Source organism: Etheostoma cragini, chromosome 23 (genome assembly GCF_013103735.1).
Source record: "Etheostoma cragini isolate CJK2018 chromosome 23, CSU_Ecrag_1.0, whole genome shotgun sequence".
NCBI lineage: Eukaryota > Metazoa > Chordata > Actinopteri > Perciformes > Percidae > Etheostoma > Etheostoma cragini.
The window spans coordinates 2,687,963-2,710,095 of record NC_048429.1 but is presented as its reverse complement, the minus strand read 5'-3'; the positions used below and the strand labels follow the sequence as shown (position 1 = coordinate 2,710,095).

Below are 22,133 nucleotides of genomic sequence, written 5' to 3'. Positions count from 1 at the left end.
TGAAGGCAAAAGGGGGTCCAACCCGTTACTAGCATGGGGTACCTAATAAAGTGGCCGGTGAGTGTATATATATATGCATTGCAGAGCGCCAGCGCAGTGTGGGGTTGCGTAAGAGAAGAGCGGATGAAAAGCGGGAATGTGTCGCTGTCAACACCTGAACCAAAACGAGACAAATTTGTTTATCTGAACCGATCACCAGCCGTGAACCAGGAAGCAGCAGGTGCCTCGCTCCAACGGCAGGCCCTGTACTGTTGACAGTGGATAAACAGGTTGGGGTTGGGATGGGGTAGTCTGAGAGAAAAAAGAAGGGGTTAGTGAGGGCTGGTGTTTTCCCCTAAACATTGGAGAGGAATTAGCCCTGACTAGTTCAGTGTAAAATTTGAAAGTGTAAGCTGTTTGTTGTTTTTCCCCCCAGATGGCGTTTATTAGTGTTGTCTTATTGCGGCTCTGCTGAACAAGCCTGGCCCGCGTTGTCGCCTGGCAAGGGCGACAGTGGGATAAAAAACCCAGTGAGGGGAGATGGCTGGCGTTGGGGGAAGGAGCGTTTCCATTGTGTTTCTATTGTAGCGCTGTCACTCTCTGCTGCCCTGGCTCGCTGTCCCCTTTAAGCAGCCCGTCCATGTCAGCAGAAATGAGCTTTTTCCTCCTCTTTCATCCCTTCCCTTTTCTTTTCCTTCTCTTGCTATTCACTCGGATGTTTCTTCCAATGTCTTGAAAAGCCCGATCACACGGTCTTAGCACATTAACACATCTGCAGCTTAACCTTGAGTGCTGGCCTTATTGTCGCCAAGCGCTGAGAGCAGCGGGACAAACAAAAGTTTGGATTGTCAAATGCATACATGGGTTCATTTTGGAACAATGTTGCTGTAAATCATCGGGAAAAAAGAAAGTTGTTTCACACAAACTTTGGCTCCACAGTGGGGGTGTTGTTTCATGTAATGTTTCAGCAGTGCAGAATGCTGTGGAACATCTCAGCGGTTTCTCCTGTTATCCTCACAGTGCCAGATGGAGGGGGAGGCTTGCCTCGGGGCAGGTGAGCAAAAGGGGAGATGGAGGTGGGGTAAGATGAAGGTGAGGACTCGGGTGACCAGTTTTACCTGGGACTGACTCGAGCCCGTCCAGACATGCAAGAAAGAGATCAGCCCGAGGGGAAGAAAGAGAAAGACAGGGAAGAGAAAGACAGAAAGCGAGTGCTCAGAATAGGAAAACACCTCTCATCACTTTTTATAAATCTTGTTTCGTTTTGGCCTCAACCTACTTTTTCCCTCCCTTGCTTTCCTTTATCGTAATCATCTCCATCCCTGCTTCAGCTTTCTCCTCCTCCTAAAACTAGGGCTTTTCCCTCGCAACATGTTTCTCCATTACGCGCTCCTGAGGTATTTTTTGTTAAATTCCAGAGAGATGAAAATGTTCCTGTAATTGATGGCCAAAAGAAGTAGGATAAATAGAGTTTGGACAAGCGAGAGGTTTTTAAAAGCCTTTTCTTCGCTCCATCTGGCCATGATGGCAGGTTGTTTGTTATTGTTGTATTTTACACACTTAGCAATTAATCAGGTGTGACAGTTGAGCAGTGTGACAAAATTAACTAATGGACAGTAATTCTGATAAACATGACTTAGTCTTGCTTTGCCAGACCTTCCTTCACAACGCTGTGGAGGAGGGTCTGGCTAGTCCACACAGCAATCCAGGATGGACAGAAAAAACAAGCTCTGATTTATTGGCATTTCTTTAAACCAATCACAATTGTCTTGGGAGATGCTAAGCGTCGGACACAATGACGGTGCCTCAGCAAAATAGCCCCGGTGAGGAACTTGTATTGGTGGCGCATGTGTATCTTCAAAAGTTTAGTCGTGCAACAGAAAACTTGGACAGATTGGACAGATAGTCTAGCTAGCTGTCTGGATTCACCCTGTAGAGACCTGCGGAGCCGTTAACCATAGTCCTCAGAAATCTATCGCAGATGAGAATGCCAACACAAAAAAAGCACAAGGTGAGGGACGGCACCTGAACGATCCCAGAAATCTGAACGTAGTATTAGACCAACAGCAAGCAGCTGATCACAAAGTAGTCCAAAATGTTGAAAACTATTATCTTGTCCTATAATAATAAAAATAATAATAATAATTATAATACAAATTGCAGAGAAAAAGCTTTGACGTACTGTATGTTGGAAATTGTACTAATTACCCAATACAGGAAAATGTGCCTTTAAACTTTTCGCTAACATGCTCGAGAGCAAGCCAAAGTTTGGTAATTGCACTTACATACGATAACATTTTTCACCCCGGTGGTATATTTATGGTATGATAAAGCATTTGATTCTCCACAACTGCATACTTGAAGACCTGCTCAACTATTCAAACAAAGCAGTTTAAGTCTGCTAAAGAGTTTTCTTAGTGACTCACATAGCATACTCCATACATACAGTAGCCTACAGCAATTTTAAAAACGTATCACCAGTTTTATGCTCTACATGGACTGAATGTCTTCTTGCGTATACTTTGCTTTGAATGTATGGATGCGGCCTGTATTTTCTGTCCCACGTGTGTGTTCTTTGCATGTTAATAGTCTGAACTTTACTTCACCCTGATGTCGATGCCTCGCAGCAAATACCCCCGGTGAAGGGTGAGAACAAGACAATATTTATGAGTTATTAACACATGTCAAACCGATACTCTACCAGGAGTTTTCCCCAGAAGCCCATATACCCCTTTCAAAACCCCTCTTTTCATTGTTCCTGCTCTCTGGTTTGTACCTGTAAAGCAGGTTGAGACACCCACCGTGCGTGGCTCAGTCACAGTTTAACTGAATGCTCTCAGAGGTTATGGTAATAACAGTGGCAACTGAAACTCTGGAAGACACCTCTACATTTCCAGTAGTTTCTGAGGATATCCCTCTCCATCCCTTCCTCCCTGATTCACTAAAGACAAAACTAAAATTGAGTTTAACTGTGACCAGGTTACTCAACCTCTGTCAGATTGTGTTTGTCAAAGACTGGAATTCCCCAAAATGGCAAGTGATTCTTGGCATAGAGAATGTTCCTATTCACTCTGTCCGATAAATGCCACAATATTCCTAATTTGTGTGTGATTCATCCACAATAAATCAGCAGCTCTGATAGTGCCCAGTCTCGTGTTCACACAGGTTTGAGTCTCTCTTCTGCTCTCCTCTGTCACATGCAGGCTTGTTAGTATATATTAGAATTTCTCCATCCCCGGCTTGAAAACTACCTTTACAAAAGTGCTCCATATTTTTCTCGCAAGCCAATCACAGCAGACTGGAATTTTTGAGTAGGGGGAGGGGCTTAAACAGACAGGTGCTAAAACAGGGTTTTAGACAGAGGGCGAATACAGGTTCATTCAGACAGACAGTATAAGAAAAATGAAGTGTTTTATCAACATTAAAGCTTGCTAACATCTTCTTGTAGAAACCCAAAATACAAGTATGAACCTGAAAATGAGCATGATATGGCTCCTCTAATACAAAACTAAAAGGGGCAGGTTCACCTTCATGCCGCCTGCTCCACCCTCAGGTGAATGACAGTTGCTAAAGTATGCCTTTCTGTGAAAGCATTAATCAATAGTGGCCTAAGGAGCAGTGTTTACTGACTAACTCTAAAAGTACAGTTGAAGGCAGAACATGATGGATTGCTGACACACTAACAGATGGACGAGACTGCTCTAAGATTCTTCCTTTAGTTAGTGGTCAAACCATTTTTAGGTTTCTCCAAAGTTCATTTTTGCTTGCTTACTTTGAATCAGAATGCATTGATGAACATTCACCTTTTTCTTATCATTTTGCACCTTGATTTCTACATATTTCCTCCTTTGGTTGTTGCTGTTGCCAGTTTCCAGCTGTTGACCCTGTCGTGCTTTGGCTTCCCTCGCAAACACCACTTGTAAAACATGAGGTTTCTAAAACCATAAGGAGATGATAATGACCTCTCAAATCAATGTCAGTGCCGGTTTAGATTTAATTAGCAGCCTCTGAACAGGTTCTCTGTGTGAGTGCATCCACTTAGAGGCCCCTCATTGGATTTTCCTGTTCACAATGGAAAGACTGAAGCGTCAATTCTAGTAATCCTATATGTGCACTTGCTGGCCTGTCCCTCGAGGGCGATGCAATGTAGTGCTCTCTGTGCTCGCATGTTTTTCATTCACTTGTCATAAAACATATTTGTTGCATTTAAATGTGTCTTAAGTGCGCGTGAGAGTGAGCGTGCGCGTCCGCTCGCAAAGCAGTTAGATTGATTGAGCGGTGAATGGCGAGTCCCCTGGGTGCTTTTTGAGCGGCTAGTTGTTTCTGTTTTGTGGCTTCACAATGGGCCTGTGTGTATTGGGTAGGTTTTATGCATGTGGGTAGGAAGTGTGTACGTCTCTGACTGTATGTATGTGTTTGGTTGAGTGGCGAAGGGTTGGAAGAGCGAAGCTTCATACTTGCCAAGCTCTTAAGCAACAGGGAATTGGAAATAGATTTTTGTTTTTCTCTACCTCTGCTTTGGGTAATTCCAATCTCAAAGAGAAGCAACGTGACTGTTTGCGATGATGTAGCAAGTCCTCTAGTTTAACTCTAGTAGTAACTGTCTTGCCTCATATTGACGTGTTGGCAGATGGAAGATTCAGAAACATCTATGTACGTGTTGTTGACATTGTCGTAGATTCCTGACGCATTACTTTGAATTTCAGATGAACTTGGTGTGAGGCCATTACTTTTCAGGGGCCTGTTCAGGCCTATCTTGAACAGATGACTTAGCATAAGAGGGAGGGTTAAATATTTCCACTGCAACATCTCCAGGTCCCCCACTCCTCTTACTCCTCTTCTTTCCGCTTGACCAGCCCTGCGTGACCACCAGGTCTGGACCGGTGGAGGGCTAAAGTTTGGCGGGGATGAAAGCTGGGATTGTTGCCGGGTGGGACAGGTCCCTCCGTAGCACCTGGCCATCTGGACATTACATCCCCCAGAGCCGTAATAGATGCCCCCACTCCTCCTCTAACTCCTGGCTGAAGAGCCTTAACGGACGCCCTCACCAGCCCCTAAGGGGAGCCCCAGTGGGACTTCAGTTTGGGAGGTTGTGCAACTGGATAATGGGCTTCATTTAAAGCTCCATTCACAGGAAGGCTGGAGCCAGCTCCAAGGAGCTGTGAACTGCATTGGAGGGGTCGCTGGGGGTCACGCCAAGGTTCACACAGCCCTGACCACCAGTCGGTAGTTAGAACCTACCATACCATTACCTGCCTTCTGCCACTGGGTAGACAGGTGTAAAGGGGAGGGGTTTCCTGTTGCAGGTGTGTGAGTGTGATTCAGGTTGACCATGCTAGAGAGCTGGTCCATTTCAAAACCTGAGCAACATGACATCTTTTTTTTAAAGAATTGTTTGTTTATTCAATAGGACAGCTTTAGACATGAAAGAGGGGAGAGAGAGGGGGAATGAAATGCAGTAAAGGGCCGCAGGTTGGAACCTAACCCGCAGCTGCTGCGTCAAGGACTGAGCCTATGGATATGGGCGCATGCTCTACCAGGTGAGCTTCCCAGGTGCCCAACATGGCAGAGGCCCTCAGATTGTAATGTAAAGTACATTACAAGTACATTACAATGGGGCAAAGAAATCCGATATTTCTTTATACACCTTTAGATTTCTGATGCAATTGTGACATAATCTGGATTTGAACTAAACTAAATCAACTCTGAGTCATGAAACAATGAGTTTTACTTTCATAATCGGACACTCTCAACCTCCTCACATTCCTCAAGTGGTGAAACAGATGAGGCAAGATTTGACATGAAAATCAGTGATGCCGAGACTCAGGCTCGCCTTGGAACGGTTGAACTTTTGTCTCGGTTGGCGCCTCAAGATACAGAAACTGCTAACTTCTTTAAGATTTTTAGAGTTTTTCCTGCCTTCCAATCTGTTCCCTCACCACTGGGGAAAAGGAGGGGGAGGCTAAAGAGTCTATCCACCCAGGGACCTTTTCATTTCATCACCTCACCCAATTTCCCCTCACGGGGAACATGTCAGGTGAGATTTAGAGAAGTGAGATAGAGATATTCCAATTAGCCAGAACTGCTGCATTACAGTGCGCTGCTGTTGAGTCACCCTGACAGGATGGCAGCTGGATGGAAGACTACTACGTTATTTAATGGGGTCTCGGCTAAGATGATGGAAAGCAGCGCAGTGCAGCCTGCAGTGAAGCCGGAGTCTTTTTAGGGAAACCATTCAGCCTCAGTCCTGTTTCACTTTTTACTTTGACTGACGTCTTTACATCTCATTATCTAAAGACATAGCGCACAAAAGCTTGATGTGATGTACTAGGTAAAATTTGACATGTGAAAATGACAGAAGTAAATGTTGGTTTTGGTTTCTCTGTACACATCTATCTGGGATTCAGGGGCAGAGCCACGTTATAAAGTCTGGGACAATCACAGTGTGCCTTAAAATCCACTTTTTTTTTTTTTCTTTTTTTTTTTTTTTAAATAGGTGCCTTAAAAGTAGCCTGGTCCTACTCTGGTACATTTCATTTGTACAGAGAGTCTGGTCATTCTCCATTGACAAGTGTTAACTTCCTTGAAGGCGGAGACTCTGTAGAAGTTTAAAACTATTGGATCTGCCCAGAGCCACTCTGGATCTGCCATAACCAAACGCAAACGTTTGGTTGTGACGTATTGTGACGGTTGTGAGGTATTAGAACACACAAAATAGTTGAATATGAACAAATGTGGTACAAGATACAGACGATGAATTAAGTAGTATTACATAATAATGAAAATATGCAAAAACAAGTTTTGTGTTAAACAATAGAAAACAAATGTGTCATTAGTGTCACGGAATAAACTTCTATGTTTGATGACACTAAGCTTAGAAAAGTTTTTTTTGGAATGAACCTGGTTAAGTTACGTGTAACCAGCTAATCCGCTTCATTAAAAAGAAAGCCTTGCCCTTAGTGTAAATGCTCAGTTAGAATAGCCTTTTGCACAGCTATAGAAAGACCATAAGGCATCTTCCATCCAACAGCCTAGTGTGACATGTTGACATGTTTTAAAAACTCCCAGCGTGTGCTTTGATAGTTTTTTGCCATCGACCTTTTCTGGGGCAAGGTGACGCTATCAGCGCGAGGGATCTTATCAGCTGTGTAATGTGTCATAAGTGGAAATGTAACTGAGGTGTGTGTCTGTGTGTGTTGGGTTAGTTAGATGTGTGGCAGAGTGATGGTGATGGGTGATAGGTGTTATAAATGTGCTGATGTGTCAGTCATTTCTGATATGCCTGATAGCCTGGGGTGGTGGTGGTGGTGGTGGTGGTGGGGGGGGGGGTGATAAATATGATAGAGATTCCATCTACAAAAAAGTGAAAACATTAGATTTCTGATTAGGCCTACATGTCCGTAGGCTGATCTTGCTTTGGAGGACTGAGATTCATGATTTCTGCTCAGTGACAGCTCTGTAGAGTAGCAGAGATAGCGATGAGAACTGGTTGTTGGTTTGGTGGGTTAACCGGTGTTAGCAAGTGTGCACTAAGAGGAAGATCTGATGCACTCGATAACTACACTCGGATTCACAAATGCTGACTTTATGTAAGCAGTGCTGTCTTCCTCACACGCCCTGTTTTCTGTGTGTGTGTGTGTGTGTGTGTGTGTGTGTGGCCATGTGGAATGTTTCTCTACCTGCTACAACAGGTTGCTCAGCTCTTCCTCTCTTCTTTTCTTCCTGTTAGACCCGCAGGGCCAGGTCAGAGCTCAGTTTATGTGACTACATGAGGCTGTGTGTGTGTGTGTGGATGGGCGGGTGTGTGTCGGGGGTCTTCATGTTTACTGTATATATAGGGCTCAAACTCATCCTTGTTACCGTGGGAATGTGTTTGTGTTCGTTGCCTACTGCGTGTTAACCACTTTTCTTCAGTTGCTCAAAGCTGTTATTGAGCAACACATGCCCCTGATCACTTTTACTCCTAAGTATGTTGCATTAGCTACAAACACAAGCGCTCCTCTGAACTTAGCCCACATGTCTGATATTATCAGCAATTTAGAAACCATTAAATATATGTGAATTAAACATGTTCATGATGTCATTGTTTACCAAAAAAAAGCAATATTAGCATACATTGACAACCTGTTTATGCTTACCTTCTAACATTTGCAAGCTTGCAAGCTACAATCAAGAACTTAAATAGAAGCTACTGTTCTTGTCCTGTTCATGTCTGAACACAAATGTTTTGTGTCTAAACCTTGTGAGAACGTTATGGGTCAGAAGCAGGAATAGCTAAGATATTTAATGCATTAGATACATTAAGTCAGCTAAAACCCTTTCTTACTGTATAAAAAACAGCTAACATCTGTTCCAGCTCCAATCGGCAGCGATGGTGACATCACAACTGGGCAGATTATTCTTAACGTTTGGCCCCTTTTCCGTTGCAATGCTATGACACGCGTTGCCTCCATCTGTAACTTCTGCGATTAGTTTTCGCTAAGTCACAAATTCCCTTTGCTCCGTGCAAGCAGCGCTCGGACATTGGTTCAAATTAGTCGGCACCGAGTTTGAAAGAGAGACTGACTATAAGATATAAAAGAGAAGTAATCACAGTAACATTGGCAACATTCTACTTCCTGTCCACTAACCCTGTTTTCCTGCACATTTTTTAGGTTGGACGTGACACACCAGGAAACACACAAAAAGTAATCTACGGGCAATGGGAAAGGAGTCTTTCACCTGTGTATAGCAGGTATTCCCCTGTTTAATATACCAGCATATTCATGCTAATGTTCGTGGAGAAATGGTATAACAGTTAGATGGTAAACGTTAACCAGCAGGCCTGTTACACTAGCTAGGTTGAGCAGACACAGTATTTTGTGTAAATATACAATTGTCTCTGGCCTAAAACACAAGCTATATAATTTTTATGTCAACAATAAACAAGGAATCTTTATGTGCTCTATAGCTCATTTAATAAGCAAACTGTTTTCATATAAACAATAATAGAGATCCCTGTAAACATGCAAACAGTAATGCCATCTCGTTGTTGACTGAAAACATCATCAGAGCGGCTGACACTACCAGATGTGAGAGCGTCATGTGAGTTACGCATGCTCAGATTTAAAAAGTTTACTAGCTACCCAATGTGAGTCCAGTTTATGGCATAATGTCGCCAAGGCATCCGCACTCGGCTGAAAGCAAAGTGGGCACGTCTTTGTCATAATGAAATTTGGGAAATCCATGAAATAAGAAACTTTTCTCGCCCTCTTGATTTTTGCCCCAATGCCAGTTGCCTCCTCAATGACGCTCAGTAGCTCAAAGCTCTATTGAAAATAAAGAAACAAATTATTAAATCAATAAATTAATCTTGTATGTGTTGTCTACATAAAGCAGAGAAAGAAAGATTTCAGACAAATTAGGAGCCAGCAGGTACAATATGTTATAGAGAAAACAACCGGTCATGGACTCCCATGACCTTATGCATGTTGACTCCACAAGATGCCAAAAAACTGCAGGAAAACATACTGAACCTCATTTAAAGTTTAAGTTTAAAGCATGTAGATGTCGTCGCGTCATTGTCGCAAAGTGACGCATGTGCATATCCACTCACACCGGCTAGTGACACTGCTTGAGTACCAAAGCAAGCAAAAAATAACCTCCAAAATCAAATGCCTACCACAAAAACAATGCCAGAGTGAATAATAGAGCAGAAACAAAATAGCAGTTTGATTAAACTCTGAAATCAGACTCAAAGTGAAATACTACAGAATTCCCAAATGTACTCATTATCCTGTGAGTCATTGTTCAGGATTTAAGTGTATCAGGGTGAAGAAATCCCTTTTCTACCTCAGAGTAAAGGCAACGGCTATTATCAAGTTGATTGGTGTCCTGACTGCCCACAGCGAGAGGGAACCGACTCACCCTGATTTCATAAAAAGAACAAGAGGAGCAGAATTTCTCTCCGTGGTAAAATAATACTGTTGGCATTGAAATGAGTAACAGGTAGAGAGTAAAGTGGTGGAGGGCTAGAAATTAGCTTTCTATTTCTGTTTCAGCCGCCCTGCGTTTTGGAGTGTTTCTCTTTCAGGGATAGTGTGTCGCTCGCTCTATAGAGGGCCTTGTTCCTCGGCCTGTATTGTTTTACCGGATCGCCCATTGTGCTCTCAGACAGAGTATGGAGGGAGGGAGGGTGGTGGTGGTGGCCCAGTGCCAGCCATAGCTACACCGGCTGCCTCCCGCCAGGACACACACACAATCACACACAATCACTCACACACACACACAAAAGGAATCGAGAAGCCCTGGATGCGAATGTCAGCCATGGATGGATCAGAACCACTCAGGCCCAACCAAGGCTCTGTTATACAGGCATGCAAAGACACACACAGACACTCACACACACACACAAAGTAGAATTGAGTTGCAGAAGTAACTGTAAGCAGCCATTTACACAGACGTGGATGGAGACATACAGTACGTAAAAATAAATAAAGTTTCCACAAACAAAGTGCATTCATACAAACAGATGTCAAATCCAAGCTAATGCCCCTCTGTCATTATAGGCTGAAGTTCTATTGGTGTTGTTGCCATGGGTAATGTTGTTATTCTTACAATTATTAGTGTGATAAAGCTCCCAGTCACGTCAAGACCCCTTTCAACAAGCAACAACGTGGCAGTCTTTTGGAGAATGCGACTAACTTGGTTGGCTTTGGAAACATTTTATTCTCTCAATGAACATATATCAATATGCACACAAAACCGCAGATATTCAAAATACAGAACAGAGTATGGGATGCATATGCAAAACAGTAAGATCAAATGTTAACAGTTAACAGGGTTTACTTTTTCATTTAAACTTTCTTCATTTGAGCGTACATTAACACAATATAAACATAAGATCAGTTACTTTTTATCATTAGATTTTCTCAGCAATGATTGGGGGGTGTGCGTATTTGAAACGTTTGTTAATCGATCATGGACAGAGGCCGTTTTTGTTCGTTCTAACGGCAACCAGTCTTGTTCATACTGCGGAAAATGTTGCTGATTTTAATCACGCTGCTAAAAATACCTTGGAACTCAGAGCTGCTGAAAGCTAATATTAGATTGTGGTTAGCAAATGCAGGTTTTTAAACTCCACCTTTCATTTTGTTGAGCGTATTGTTCACACCGACAGAGACTTGTAAAGAGAGGTGGCAGAGTCCCGGGGGGCGGGGGGGGGGGGGGGGGGGGGGGGGGGGGGGGGGGGGGGGGGGGGGCAGCTAAAGGAAGCTGCAGAACAGCAACTCGGGTTTTATGATTGATATATCAAATAAACAGATCTAATCATTTGTTTGTCTCCATATCTGTTGCATAAGTCAAGAGTAAATGGGTTGTAATGGTCTGAAAATTAACATTTGGTTCAATATTCAGTATGTTTATTGAACCAAATGTATGTATGAAGATTGTGTAATGTATGTATGTATGAGTATGTGTAAATTCAGCAAATACTTAATAAAACATTAGAGTTCTAGCAAAGCACCCTTAATGTAAATAAACTATTAGGTTAGGGTAGCTAATGACTTTCACTATATAGTATATAGCATAGCATTATATAGTTGCATATGATTTACCAACGTTTTGATGAAATGTAAGACACCTATAATCCTTTATGAATGACTGAATGAACATGTATAAAATCAGACTCAAGGGATTATGAGAAAGTGGTACAAATTTAACAAGACAAATGATATAATTTGTTATATTGACTGAAAGGAACAGCATAGGTTGGATTTGGAACTTGTTTTGGTATTTTATAGATTGCAACAGGGTAATAGACTCAATAATGAAATAAAGGTTATTTCACATGATAAAGACTGCCAACGCTAAGACGAAGAAAGTGAACATAGACACGTACATCAGTATTGTAAATATAGACACTAGAAATAGACACACAAAGTCAACTACAGAACGATTTGTCAAAAGACACTACTTATCCTGTACAAAAATGAGTACACAGATACACGCTCCCACTTTGACGCACAGAAGATGTGCTGTTTTTGTTTTGATCGACTTTTACTTAAGAAAAATGACAGCCTATGTGTCTGTTTGTGTGTGGGAGGTCTGACTCATGCAACAACCGTTGCCAGGTTTTATTTGAATTAATAAAGACGTAATGATAGTTCTCCAGTGATTGTAAAATACCCAGACTTGGCAACGCTCCAGGGGGAATCACTTCCTCTGACAAATCATTCTTGAATTACAGGCAGCAATCTGTCTGTCTCCCCTCATTTTCTACTACTTTTTTTTTGTTTTTTAACCAAACGACTTTGATGTGCCTGTCATTTCTGCTTTAAGATTATTGTCTCATGATAATGGCATTATCATCACCAAACTGTTCTTCTGCACAAACTGTACCAAGTAAAACTAGAAAAAGTACCCTGTGCATCATTTTAACCAAGTTGGGGCAGGTATGAGGCAGGAATACTATTGAAGCAGTTGCACATTTTGTTTTCCCATCCTGTACATATTCAAATATTAGTTCTTATAGTTTTATTCCTATTATTATTATTATTTGATGTATATTGTATGTATGTATGTACTGTACATTGTATCCTAGTTATTTATTTATATATTATATTCTGGCTGTGTATGTTTGCTGCTGTAACACTATAATTTCCCCTTTTTTGGGATCAATACATATCTATCTATCTATCTATCTATCTATCTATCTATAGGTGTTTGTTTACCTAAAAGCTGCCATCATAACGTGATCAGAATCACAATTAAAGTAAGACAGGACTCATGTAATCTCAAGACTTTGTGACTGAGTCGACACTTCTCTTTTCAGTTGGACTTCCCTCACTTTGCTCTCACAGTGTGTGTAAAAAGTTAGATAAAGAATAAGGATCAAATCCCATAGATTATATTTGATTACAAATGGCTTATGTTAATACCATTAAGCTTTTAGGAACATAACCACCGCGAGGTATGGGGAGTGCCCTGACTTTATTGGCATTAGGAGCAAACAGTCTGAACACGTCTTTAAGGCTCGGGGAGTTACAGGCCTATAGTTGGAGCTTGTGTTGGTGTAAGGATAATATTGCAACAGCTGACAACAGTAGATTTAGCTGTATTGCCCTGTGCATGTATCATAAATAATAAATAAGGTGATCCTTTTCTTGTCTTTATCCTTCCCTTTGCATCGTTGGTGTTAAACTGTAGAGGTGATGAAGAAATCTGTTAAGTAATGTCTTCGAAGAGAGTGAATGGTTTCTGTGCGGGACAGTAAACATGTGAAACGCTTGCTCAATAACAGACAACTAAATCCATGCTTGGGGGCAATGAGGAGGTGCGAGGAGCTTGGCAGTCTCTTCTTATGTCTCATTTTTCTCTCTTCTTCTTTCTGCCCCTCTTCTCTCTTCATAGTATGGGTTCTAGATGAGCCTGCGCTGGGAACAAAACCCTCTTGTGTGGGAGAGGTGGAGGGTGATGTTGAATCACATTGGAAATGGTTGTTGTGTAGTCCTTAGCTTAGGTTGTTATGTGTTGCATTGTGTAAATGATATTGTGTCTGGGGAGCTCGCCCACTTTATTCATGCTGTTGGCTTCTTTTGATGATTACCCTGACATGTCAATCTGCTCATACTGGCCTCTTAATACTTAATTCACTACATTGTAATGGATTGTATGTGACAAATAATAAAGTTTTATATTATTCATCTCCAACTCCTGATAGGACTAAGTTTTGTTTTTTTCTTCCAATACCGGTGCTCCAGCGTTACTTTTAAAACGGTGCTGGTGCCTAAACAGTACCTGAACTGGAACTTTAAAAAATAGTATTTGGAGTATTTTCCAATAATTTTGAATGCACCACAAGACTTCCCAGTTTTAAGTGTTGTGTTGTTTTTTTGCAGCTGCATGCCCAGGTGTTGGAATCCTCCACAGTGAAGTACAGTCACACTTTACACGTTTAGCGTTAGCTGTCAACAGTTTAACTGTGTTTAAGCTAGCTACTAGGTAGCGGCATGCTAACATTGCCCGCTGGCAAGTGTAACTAGCGTCACCTGTTGCCCATAATGTCCGTTTCAAAGCATCAGAGAACAGCACGGGGATTTCAGTGGCACCGTAATCTGCGTTGCTATGTGGTCCGTTATATGCAAGTCGTTTAGGCACTGCTGGCGTATTAGCACCGGGTTTTGGTACCCGAGCCTAGATATGACTGAGTTTCCTCTCTGACCGAAGCTGTCACATTATTTGTTTGCGGGGGCCATTCCTCAGTGAAGGAAGTTAGCAGGATGTTGCGTGGCTCAGCCACAAATGTTCTAATTATAGCACACTGCCCAATTTTTGCGTTCTGTGTGTGCACCTCTCGAGTGCGGCGGACTTGTATAGTACTGCGGAATATTGTCTTATTCTAACACGTCGTCCTTTCCTAGCTACGATGCTAATTGTGTTGGCTAGTATTGTATATCAGGACAGTAAAGGAATTTTAAGATGCTACATTTATCTGTTTGTGGTCAGTAAATAGCTGCTAATGCAAATGCTAACCCATTGTTAAACCACCACAGTATTTCAACACGTTATACACAAGCTAATTTATCACAGCCCACTTTAAGCATGCAAGGGGAGACGCTACAGGTGAATAAGGAAACTATTTTAACAGATATCCCCATGAAACTCCTCCTGCTCATTCTTTACATTAAGACAATTATTTTTACATTACAAGTTTTCTAAACTAGAAAAAGTATGCAAATGAAATGAGGCATTATTTATTGCTAACTTATGGTTTATTTAGGAAAAATTACAGACACAAGTAGACAAAGTGTAGTAAAATAAACACCTAAATACTTCTTTTGGATGCTTTTCTTCCCCACTAGTCTGAAAGAAGACTAGCTATTTTGGAGGCAAAATAGCCCCAAACCTCAAAATAAAAATAAAAATGCTTTTGTCGGTAGTGTCCCCATAACTTGATTAAGCTAGGCTAAACGTTTTCCCTATGCGTCTAGTGTTTGTGCTAAAGCTAATGTGCTAATCTGGTTACTGAAGCCGTATTCCTGGTAAAGGTTTCCTTAGCTGTTTGCCTTTTTCTTTTAAGGGCTGACCAACCGAAATATTTTACTTGGTTTTGGTTTTAATTTGATTTTGAGTGTCCCACAATGCTGTCAATGCTATTTCAGAGTTGTTTCTTTTTTTAAAGATTATTTCCAACCCTCTGTACTTGGGGCGCACACTCCACCAGGTGAGCTACCCAGGCGACCCTTCAGATTTTTCATTTTAATATTGCTGCTAGTCATCATATTTCTGAATACAGAGAACCTGTATCTCGGTTTAATGCATTTAAGTCTATCAAAATTTAGCATGTTCATTATCTAACTAAAATGGGCAAATTAGAACACACACACACACACACACACAAACACATTTCTTGGCAGTCAACCACCGATGCCAGAATGGCTAATTACAGGTGTGGATGTTTAAGTGATTAGTGTGTGTCTGTGGTTGTGTGCGATTGTAAGCAAAGCATCAGGTGGATACTTAAGCACTCTTGTTACCTTTCACTCATACTCTTTAGTAATCATAGAGTTGCATACTGTCAAATGCACCTCAGGCATTCCTCTAGTCAGATATACTAACAGATTTGTGTGTTTACAAAACTGTTTTATTTCTAAACTTTGTAATGACAGACATTTGGATGTTTCTGCCGGCCTATTTCACGAGGAAAGAGGAGCAGCTGAGGAATCAATGAAAAGGGAAAAAAGGACTCAATTACCAATAAGCTGACAGAAAATTAATTGGCAAAATGTTGATGATCAATTGATAATTTCAGTCATTTAAGAAGCAGAAATTCCAAACATTGTTTGGTTATAGCTTCTCCGAATTTGTGTTTTTGAACCCCACACTTGAGCCATCACACCCAAAGTACTCAGGTATCGAACACAACATCTATCCAGGGCGACCTACTGACTGACATAGATGGAAAAGGTGATGCTTGAACCATGAATCAATCTGCATCAATCCCCTCCTCACCACTTTTTACTGAATGGCCTCTGGTATCAGCTTCCATAAGAATCAAGTGAGCTTTCCACGGTGTAACACAACACAGCCCTGTCATACTAGCCTCCACCAGCTCTAATAGTATGGATCATTCCATTAGACCCCAGATATAATTTATTAACAGGCCCAGACTAAAGAAGGCCTCGGTGCTTGTGTGGGATGGAGAGAAGAGAGGGAGAAAGGTCTCCAAACAGATGACTAAGTGTTTGTTTATACTCGCTTATCTCAAAGGTGGATTTTTTATATAACCATTGTGGAGAGAGTCTTTGTGTTTGCCTAAAAAAAATACTACTCAATGTAAATGAATGGGGGATCAGGGTTAACCCCTCTAGGGAGTGAGTGAGAGTGGTGTGTGTGTGTGTGTGTGTGTGTGTGTGTGTGTGTGTGTGCGCGCGCCTGTGTGAATCTAGTTCAGCCATCTTAATCCAGCACCCAGACTCTTGGCTCCTTGACTCATCAAAGTGAGAGGCAAGCAGTAGCCAGCCCAGATTTAATCTCTGTGTGTTTGTTTGTATGTGTGCATGTGTGTGTTTGTGTGTGAGTGTGTGTGTGTGTGTATGTTTTATGCATTGTGGCCTCCATATGCTCAAGGGCTTTGCAGTGTGATAGCAAAGCTGAGCTAACGTTAGCATCCCCTCTATCTTTTGGTCAACAGGGGAGTGAGAGATCTCCATTGTTGCATTCACACCCTCGCAGCTGTATGGGCTGCGTGATGGCACGGAGTCATGTCAACTGCAGATAAACTGACACAGGTCTGAGTTAGCACCTCTCAGCAAGAGCAAACACACCAAGGTTTGTGTCGAATAAGGGGCGAAGAGGGTGGAGAGTTTGTTTTTCTAAGTGTTACCTGCAGATATACCGTTGGAGTTGATTGACTGTGTGTGAGGTTGGAGTGGGTGTTCAGGGTTAACTAACATCACTTGGTTAATGCCAATAATGATCCTGATCTTTATGGAGAGAAGATGCGGCAAGCCAATATTCTAAAATATACTAGGGCTGGGGCATAATTCAATATGATCATTTATCGTGATTCAACGAAAACATACTGTGATGAAATCATATTTTGAGACATAGTGAAATAGAATAATGTCTGAATTGATAATACCAAACACATACTAACTCCTAACTTTCTTAGAAAATCAGTTTTTGAGTGAATATCATATGAACAATTTTTGTGCATGGATGTTAAAAAGAATTATTTTGTGAAAACAGAAACTGTTAGCCCTACAATATTGTCGCAATATCGATGTTTTTGGTCAAGAATATTATGATCCCTGATGTTCTCCATATAGCCCAGCCCTAGATAACAAGATATTTTATTTTTAAATAATATTAGTTTCTAATTGGGCACTTCATTTGCTCAATTTTCTGACACTTTTACAGTGAATCCACTATTTATGTACCCATACCAGCTGCATATGCAAATAAACTCATAACGTATGACGCATATCATATCGTAAAAGCCTCTATTTTTCAAAAACATGCATGCCTTGGGTGTGACTAACAAATGAATGACTTGATAACGGGTTGAATGCTCTTATTATGAAAGCAAACAAACTATCAGAGCTGGCTAATATCATATTTTTAAGATACTATCTGCAGTTTTGAACGTTTATCAGTGTTTTAAAGCAGCACTGCCTTTAAGCAATGGTTATGGTTAGGGTTAGGGTTAAGGCTAGGGTCAGGTGCCTTGAAGTCAATGGTCACAGCGCTGCCTGGGGGGAGACGTTGGGGTAAAACACCATCAAGCAGTTTAGAACATAATGGAATGCACCCAGACAGAAGGTCTGGGTGCATTCCATCCTGTGCATGCATGCAACTCTACATTGATGAACATTGGCGTTTTCTGTAGTATTCTGTATTCTGTATTTGATATTGCTCTTGTCTTGGTCCCTGCTCACATTACAAGACAGCTTCCTTAATTGTGCAAAAACATGACTCATAACTCAGGTTTAGCTGAAATTATTGAGCACTGTTTACAACCTGAATTTACCTGTGGGGTGAGATAGTTTCATTGTACCTTTTTTTTTTTACAGGATAATCTTTAAGATATTTTTCTCCCAAAACAAGGTTGTCCATTGCAATTTTCTTAGGAAGCATTGAAAAAAAAGAAAACATAAACTCAGTGTAATACAGTTGGTATTTTTTGCAGGGTGTGGTGTCAAATGGAAATAAACGTGCTCATATCAAGCCTTTCGTCACACCAGGCTGTTGCCAAGATACATAGATCACTTTATATTAAATTCCTTCAACTAACCTGACACACAGCTGTAAATCAGAGCATGAAAGGAAAGTTAATCTGCTGCTCTCGCTCCCTCTCTGACTCTTCTTCTTTCCATAACTGCAATGTGTTTTAGCTAATTTGCCAAAAACGCCTGGACTGTTTTACATCTCCCAACGTTCAGGTCACTGAGGGTCAAACCACTTAACAGTTTACATTTTGCCTTTTCAATAGTTTTGTTTTTGGCTTGATTGCGGGGTGGATTCCCTCTCTGACAGATGCTTTCATCCTTTCTCTTTGCATAATTATGTATAAACGATTCAGACTGGAATGTGCTTTGTTAATTTCCCAGCATTCCCCGGGGTGTTATTTACCCATGTGTCTGAGGTCCCATCAGCAAGGCTTTTCGCCTCATTAAGACACAGGCTAAATAGGTCAAAGCCTGATGAACATTTCCAGGGAGGAGAGTCCATGTTTCCTCAAAGCCCTATCTGCAGCTCACAGTTTTTCCTGGGCTGACACCTTCTCCACCAACGTGGCAAATGGAGAAAACTCATGTAACTTTCCTTCCCAAACATTTAGATATTCCGGAACTATGCAGTGCGACTTGATTGCAGGGAGAGGTTATTGTGGAGACTAAATGTCATCTTTTGTGTGAGAGGCCCATTTGTTACATGGGGAAGTTTTCTGGCTTAGACTTTTTTTTAAATTAAAAAAATCAAGGTTTTATTGAGAAAGCTATATTGAGTATAACTGGTGGTTTTGTTTGTTATTACTCATTCAGAGGATGTTTCACTTCTCCTTTGAAACCTTGGCTGATGCGGACACAAGTGGTGGTGAAGAGTAGTCTGGCATTGCTAGACCTTACTCCACAACGCGGTGGAGGAGAGTCAGGTGGGTCTACACAGCATTCTGGCATGGGAGAAAAACTGGCAATTGGTAATTTCTTTAAACCAATCACAATCCTCTTGTGCAGCGCAAAGCACAGCACGGAGTAATGGCACCTCTGCAAAAAAAGCCTTGGGTAGGAACTTGTTCTGGTGGAACGTGTACTTTCAAAAGTTGTTTTAGTCGTGAAACAGAAAACTCAGGTTGGACAGACCCCACACTCTAGCTAGCTGTCTGGATTTACCCTGCAGAGATCTGAGGAGCAGTTAACAATAGTCTTCATAAATCCACCAAAGTTTAAATGCCACACAAAGAAACCGAAAGGTAACGGACATCCGGGCAAAATGAAAGACATCCGGAGGAACAATTATGGAAGTTGAAAGAATTAAAAAGGAGAGTTTGAAAGAGATGTTTAAACCCTCACACTTTTGCTATGTGAAATGGATGTACTTGTCACATTGTTGGTTCCATGCTGACCTCTTAAGTACTGTGGGAAAATCAATAGATAAAGTCAAATAATGTTAATAAAGAAATTCTGCATATTTTGTTATAGTGATAGCCTCACAGCACCTATCATGCTTTCAAATTTCAAACAGGACATATACTGTTCCCAATGAGTCACCGAGGGAGATATTTGCTACAACTGTTTTTGTTGAAGTCATGGTACACTGCCTTTAAATAGTTCCTGTTTGCACTTTAACCATGGTTCCACAGAAAGAAATCAACTGTAATTAGAGTATGACGTGCTTTCTTCTCTCAGTAGCAGAGGAGCGACTTAAAGTTCTCTATGTTTGTGAAGTAAATGCTACTCGAGGTTTTTCCCCCACAAGAACTGATTTCACATTAAAACATTAAAGGCACCATATTGTAAAAAGTGAGATTTTATTTTATTTTTTGATTACAAAGTAGACTGAAGTGCTATCTAAATACTGTGTAAGTATCAAAACTCTCAATCACATCTCAGAGAGAATCACACAGTTGATATTCAGAAATTGTGTCTTTACTCAAGCTGTACTTCTGTACGGTTGTGATGTCACAGCTATACTGTATATAGGTGAAAGGTGCAGCCACAGTGCCATTACTGTCCTTCCCCGGCTGCAATGACGGTGCAGAGACTCCAAGAGCGCATATGAAGAAGTCCGGGAAACACTCAGGACCATACAGAGCATACTGGGCTTTCTCGGGAGAAGGGTCTTGAAGAGACAGGAGTAAAATGGAGTTTTAAGTTTTAGTTCTTTTTAAACATTAAAGCATGAAAACATGTTCTAATAGAAATTCAAAATACAAGTAGGAACCTGACAAAGATCACAATGTGTCCCCTTGAAATATCGCTATCAACCTTCAACACCCTCGTGAATGTGCAGCCCTGCTGATCAATCAACATCCCCGTCCTGGGACAGCAGCGGCGAAAGGATATAACTACTGTCCTGTTTGGTCAAGCTCATCAGATAATTCCCACGGTCCGTCCCTTCTGTCCTTTTGTTCCTATTCATTTTCTCCTCCCCATATCTGCAACTGATGACACTCATCCCATCCTTATCGTCAGCTCCAGGTTGTTTTTCATTTTAATTAGGAGAGGCTGGGACACAATGGGGCCTGTTGCTATCTGCAATGCCCACCTCCATGAATCCAGCTGTTTTTAAAAGGGCCATTCCTTTCATCATCTAACCTGTTGTCCTACTCTGTCGTCTTTCTCCAGAGAACCGTTTGGGGGTCCTGGTTCCCAGCGCTTTTGGGCTCTCTCAGGAGACCAATATGGACTGATGGGCAGATAGCAGCACTGCTCTGCTGCAGGAGGGAGGGAGCGGAGGGCTGGATGGGAGGACTGGCAAGTTAATGAGACCAAATGAGGGTCAGAAAAGGGAGGAGAAAGGGGTGTGAAAAGGGCTTTGATGAGGGATAGTTAACCGTTTATTTGGGACGGGGCTGACCGCTGAGTCCTCATATCAATAGTTAGTGTTTACCCACAGAGGCTGCAGAGGCCTCGGACTCTGACCCCTCATAAGTAACCTAAGACACATGATCAACATCAAGAAGGCAATGATCGCACTGTTGCTTGCTCTGGAGGGAACTGCTAGAACTGTTGGGTCCTTGGAAATAGAGTGTGGACTAAACCTACTCTATCTGTAAAGTGTCCCGAGATAACTCTTGTTATGAATTGATACTATGAATAAAATTAAATTGAACTGAATGATGGCCAGGGTGTGTACATTACTGTCTCTGTGTGTGTGTGTGTGTGTGTGTGTGTGTGTGTGTGTGTCTCAGATATGTGTTTATAGATGTTAGGGTTGGGTAAAAAACACTTGACACATTTCACGGAAAAACTGTGATTATGGTTACAAACAAAAGGTGAACAATTATTGCAGGTCTGTGATGGGAGACAAACTTTGGTCTCTTGCATAAAAGACAACCGACTCCACCTCTGTCCACCCCTCCACCTCGCTATTTAGAGGGTACCTACTTCCTGTAGTCACAGTTAATGTTAGCATCGGACGTCCATTCAATATAGATGTAATTCATAGTGCTACAGTGTTGACTTAGTGCAACCAACAAGTGAAGATGGCCTAATGGCTTACATTGCCTCCCTGATTCATGTATTCTGTAACTGTCTCTATAGACTTTGATAATAAAAAAACGGTGTTTATTATACATAATCAGTTTAGAAATGTAGATTATTTGACTTTGTCAAACTTTGCAAGCACTTGCAGACTTCTTGTTGTGTGGGAAAGTCTTGAGAAAGAAATGGGCGGAAAGGTCACATTGCCATGTCCTCTGCGAGCCAAGCTACAACGGAGAGATAGCGTTTGTATTAGATTGAAAGGACGCTGTCACAGAGACGATAGCCTCTCTTGGGATATCACAAGCATCGCTTGCACCGAAATAATCTTAGATTCCTCTAATGTGCAACAGATGAAAGCCTCAGATCCACATTTTCTCGGCGTAAATAAGTAGGTCACCTCTACAAGTCATTAGCCTCATCAGTTTCCATTACATATTCATTGAGAGAAATTAGTTTACATGTGGCTCG

At 41.6% G+C, this 22,133-nt stretch overlaps 2 long non-coding RNA genes across 2 annotated transcripts in view; one reads left to right on the top strand and one right to left on the bottom strand.

The window, feature by feature from the left end:
- LOC117938427 overlaps nucleotides 1-13,980 on the top strand; it is a 23,601-nt gene extending 9,621 nt beyond the window's left edge. The window contains exon 3 of the long non-coding RNA XR_004655388.1: nucleotides 13,857-13,980. This is a non-coding gene — a long non-coding RNA (uncharacterized LOC117938427). The remainder of the gene's footprint in view (nucleotides 1-13,856) is intronic.
- Nucleotides 1-22,133, bottom strand: part of LOC117938429 — a 438,129-nt gene that overhangs the window by 83,687 nt on the left and 332,309 nt on the right. The window lies entirely within an intron of this gene.